Source organism: Triticum aestivum, chromosome 4A, assembly GCF_018294505.1.
Source record: "Triticum aestivum cultivar Chinese Spring chromosome 4A, IWGSC CS RefSeq v2.1, whole genome shotgun sequence".
In the NCBI taxonomy this organism is placed as follows: Eukaryota; Viridiplantae; Streptophyta; class Magnoliopsida; order Poales; family Poaceae; genus Triticum; species Triticum aestivum.
The window spans coordinates 89610714-89616075 of NC_057803.1; the positions used below are offsets into that span (position 1 = coordinate 89610714).

Below are 5362 nucleotides of genomic sequence, written 5' to 3' on the forward strand. Positions count from 1 at the left end.
GTGCATCCTTGCTTTAAGCTTTTTCTTAAGGTTCTGCTAGCCTTAAAAGCTATGTACATCGTGCAAAAAAATATGCACTTGACAGCTCCCTTGCTCCAAGCTTTCTCTGACAGTATGATTATTTATAGGCTATATGGCCTATTTTAAATGTCAGATAAGTGAACAAAAAAATTGGTAGATAGGTACAGGAGGGAAAAAGAGGTACAACCACAAATTTAGCAGGGGAATCCTTGGTTCAACTCACTTGGTAGTGTATTCAGCAGACTTGGAACAAATTGTTTACAAGATATATATGTTCTCCAGTTTTCCTAATAGGCAAGCAATGATGGCTGACAATATTAATACTCGTACTAAAGAAGAAACATGCATTAGTAACATAAGTAAACTGAGAGAAAGTGAAATCCACATGATCTTGGTACAACCCTCAAGATGATAGTTGGGTTCATCAACATGTTATTGGACAATGTCACGTCTTTAAACATCCAGAATATTTACCCCACGTAAATTCATTACTTACCTTCTTGTTTAAGCCATTATACATTCCCTAGACGTTCGAATAATCCAAATCTATCCAACAATAGAGCAGTTGTTGCGGGATCAAAGTAGTTTCTTACCAAGGAAGTCATATAAAGTTATGCACCAATAATAATGAAAGAAATAATATACCACGCTATATTTATTCTCAAAAGGAAACATTTAAATGTTTTAGTTTCTATCCAAGAAAGAAAGATAGAAGAAGCAGGATTGGGCATAGACCTACCAGATTGTATGATGGCCATCGGCCGTTCAGTCCTGTCATTCTTTGCAACCATGCCGCTTCATGGGCTGAGAGTCATTAAGATTGCTTCCATGACATGCAACCATTGTATGAGAAACTCTAATGCTTTTGAGGCCCTACCAAAATGACTAAAATTCAGATCCTAGCATATATTTATTTTATTGATTTACAACACTGGATGAAGGTGAAATTTGGTGGTCATTAGCATATATTGTGAATGTCCCGGTGCGCATGTTGTTGATTCTTGGCTATGATGAAAAGAAGAGGAGGATGGCATTAGTGATAAAGATATCAGTGGGTTCAAAATATATAAATAGTGAGAGGAATAAGTTGTTACCAAGGACATACAAAATTTTCAGATTTGAGTAGTAGACCAACAGGGAGCGTACATACCAAATCTTGCAGAATAGTTCTAGAGACCACGATTCAAGCGAAGGAACCCTATAGGCAATAATGATGTAGGAAACTGTTGTCAGGCCAAAATGTGACAGCCATAAAAGCCACAAACAGCATACTGAAATAGTTGATGAAAATCTAATCAGTGTGTTGAACACGTTAAGACGATCATCTATGAAAAAAGAGGATCACATGTTGATAAACATAAACTGCCCAACTTATAATTCCATGTGTAGATATACCTGGCAATCAAATTACTTGCCTCTATAGACTTGGTTGAAATGCTGCAATATTTACAGCTGACTAACAACCATGTGCAGAAACTTCACCCACTTTAGTATTAAATTTTGGCTAATAATTGATGTGCATGCCAGCAAGCAAGGATCCTGAAAAGTCAAAAAAGAAACTCAGGCATATTTTACCAATCCACCAGATGCTTATGTTGAACCTTGAAACACAGGACAATAAAAGTTGTAACCATTAGATCTGAAGGTAATACAATAATAAATAAACTGTATCACCGAGGGAACTGATACATGGAGAATCATAAGAAGTAGCCACCTCAAGTCTAAATGAGATATACATGAATCTTAAGAACTGTGTGTTTTCAATGAATCCAACAGGATAAAGATTTGTAGGTGTATGTGCAAATCAATAAAAATAATGTTCAGATTTGGGTGCATGCATTCACTCGAGTCAATGGAATTCAGAGGAATGCAAAAAATTTATGTACATGGTTCCATAGCAGTGGATGTATTGACTCGTGTATGAACAAAGCAACAAACATATGAGAAATGGCATCTTATATACCTAGATCAGTGGCAAACCAGCAAGACAATAGATGAGGATTGGAGTCAGCGAGAGTGTAATCTGGACTAACCTGGTACATTAGAGATTTGTCCCACACGCCCCCATGGTAACCTGCTTCTCTTTCCCTCACAGCTGCCACACGCCCTATCCTTCTCGCCCCCCTCGGATCCGTCGAGCAGCGGCAGGTGCAAGGAGCCGAGCAGTGGCTGTTGGGCACAGTGCTAGCGGCCATCGATTTGGCGTGGATGGCAGCCTTGGAGCCGGCGACTTGAACAGGTGGAAGATTTCTTAGGTGAACCAAGAAGATGGGACCGGGAGGCCGGACTAGTTGGCAATTAAAAGAGGAAGTGGAAGAGGAAGTGGAAGAGGAAGGGGAAGAGGAAGAGAAAGAGGAAGTGGAAGAGGAAGAGAAAGGTGGAGCCAGTGCAAGGGGGATTGCAGTGCACTGGTTCAACCCATGAGCTGCAGATCTGGCCATCCGTGGTCCGCGGCGGAGGAATCAGATAAGGAGGTGGCTGACCACCGGCGAGGGAGGCTCGCGGCTAGAGGAGGAGTCAGAGTAGAAAAAATCACAGGATTCTCCTGGTCTGACCAGGGCGTGGCCGCGTGGGGAATGATTGAGACAGATTTTTTTTCCAAGTAAATGACCTCTAGAGGTGGGCTGTGTGGGACTTCATGATGTGTGACGTGGCTAGCTATGATTGGATGCTGACGTGTATACTTTGCATGTTGAGATAAATCAAGTAGTGGGGGTGAACTTCTTAAGTATATAGGATGGGATTTCAACTTTATCATGTATAGAGAGAGAATTTACCTTTACTACCTGTGTTGGGTTATCAAGACCATGTGTTTCTTCAATAAGTGATGGATTAAAACCATATATTTCTTCAACAGGCGATAAATTAAGACCATTTATTTCTTCAATAGGAGGTAAATTCTTAACATCTTCAGCTTTAATACCCTTTTCTTTCCTGGATTTCTTTACCTCTTACATATCTTCAGGACTGAGAAATAGAACACCCCTTTTCTTCGGAGTTGGTTTTGGAATAGGCTCAGGAAGCATCCAATTATTTTAATTTGTCAACATATTATTCAATAGAATTTCAGCTTCATCCGGTGTTCTCTCCCTGAAAACAGAACCATCACAACTATCCAGGTAATCTCTGGAAGCATTGGTTAGTCCATTATAAAAGATATCAAGTATTTCATTTTTCTTAAGAGGATGATCAGGCAAAGAATTAAGTAATTGGAGAAGCCTCCCCCAAGCTTGTGGGAGACTCTCTTCTTCAATTTGCACAAAATTATATATATCCCTTAAGGCAGCTTGTTTCTTATGAGCAGGGAAATATTTAGCAGAGAAGTAATAAATCATATGCTGGGGACTACGCACACAACCAGGATCAAGAGAATTAAAACATATCTTAGCATCACCCTTTAATGAGAACGGAAATATTTTAAGGATATAAAAGTAGCGAGTTCTCTCATCATTAGTGAACAGGGTGGCTATATTATTTAATTTAGTAAGATGTGCCACAACAGTTTCAGATTCATAGCCATAAAAAGGATCAGATTCAACCAAAGTAATTATATCAAGATCAATAGAGAATTCATAATCCTGCAGGATCATATTTCATTCTAGCATTCAGAGTTTTTTGTTTAAGCTTAGCTAATAATTTCTTAAGATCACTTCTATCATTGCAAGCAATAAAGTCTCTTTTAGTTTCTTCATCCATAACATAGCCCTCAGGCACAATAGGTAATTCATATTTATTAGGAGAGCCTTCATAATCACTTTCATCAGTATTATCATTTTCAATAATTTCATTCTCTCTAGCCCTAGCAAGTTGTTCATCAAGAAAATCACTGAGTGGCACAGTAGTATCAGGAATAGAAGTAGTTTCATCATAAGTATCATGCATAGCAGAAGTGGCATCATCAATAATATGCGACATATCGGAATTAATAGCAGAAGCAGGTCTAGGTGTCGCAAGCTTACTCAAAAGAGAAGGTGAATCAAGTGCAGAGCTAGATGGCAGTTCCTTACCTCCCCTCGTAGTTGAGGGATAAATCTTGGTTTTTGGATCTCTCAAGTTCTTCATAATGATAAGCAAATATAAATTCCAAGTGACTCAAAGAATAGAGCTATGCTCCCTGGCAACGGTGCCAGAAAATAGTCTTGATAACCCACAAGTATAGGGGATCGCAACAGTTTTCGAGGGTAGAGTATTCAACCCAAATTTATTGATTCGACACAAGGGGAGCCAAAGAATATTCTCAAGTATTAGCAGCTGAGCTGTCAATTCAACCACACCTGGATAACTTAATATCTGCAGTAAGGTATTTAGTAGCAAAGTAATATGATAGTAGTGGTAATGGTAGCAAAAGGTAACGGTAGAAAAAGTAATGATTTTGGGTATTTTGTAGTGATTGTAACAATAGCAACGGAAAAGTAAATAAGCGAAGAACAATATATGAAAAGCTCGTAGGCAATGGATCGGTGATAGAGAATTATGCTGGATGTGGTTCATCATGTAATAGTCATAACATAAGGTGACACAGAACTAGCTCCAATTCATCAATGTAATGTAGGCATGTATGACGAATATAGTCATACATGCTTATGGAAAAGAACTTGCATGCCATCTTTTGTCCTACCCTCCCGTGGCAGCAGGGTCCTAGCGGAAACTAAGGGATATTAAGGCCTCCTTTTAATAGAGTACCGGACCAAAGCATTAACTCATAGTGAATGCATGAACTCCTCAAACTACGGTCATCACCTGAAGTGGTCCCGATTATTGTCACTTCAGGGTTGCCGGATCATAACACATGGTAGGTGACTATAGACTTTCAAGATAGGATCAAGAACTCACATATATTCATGAAAACATAATAGGTTCGGATCTGAAATCATGGCACTCGGGCCCTAGTGACAAGCATTAAGCATATCAAAGTCATAGCAACATCAATCTCAGAACATAGTGGATACTAGGGATCAAACCCTAACAAAACTAACTCGATTACATGATAAATCTCATCAAACCAATCACCGTCCAGCAAGCCTACGATGGAACTACTCACGCACAACTGTGAGCATCATGAAATTGGTGATGGAGGATGGTTGATGATGACAATGGCGACGGATTCCCCTCTCCGGAGCCCCGAATGGACTCCAGATCAGCCCTCCCGGGAGAGTTTAGGGCTTGGCGGCGGCTCCGTATCGTAAACCGCGATGAATCCTTGTCCTTTATTTTTTTCTCCGAACATGAATATATAGAGTTGGAGTTGAGGTCGGAGGAGCTCCAGGGGGCCCACGAGGTAGGGGGCGCGCCCAGGGGGGTAGGCGCGCCCCCCACCCTCGTGGCTAGGGTGTGGGCCCCC

The 5362-nt window shown here is 40.3% G+C and overlaps 1 long non-coding RNA gene across 1 annotated transcript; it reads right to left on the reverse strand.

Moving 5' to 3' along the window:
- Window positions 1-1206: 1206 nt before the first annotated feature.
- On the reverse strand, window positions 1207-2136 carry LOC123081802 (uncharacterized). Its single transcript, XR_006438795.1, has 3 exons — window positions 2055-2136; window positions 1417-1560; window positions 1207-1292 (listed from the first exon to the last, which is right to left on the reverse strand). It is a non-coding gene; the product is annotated as an uncharacterized lncRNA (long non-coding RNA).
- Window positions 2137-5362: the final 3226 nt, after the last annotated feature.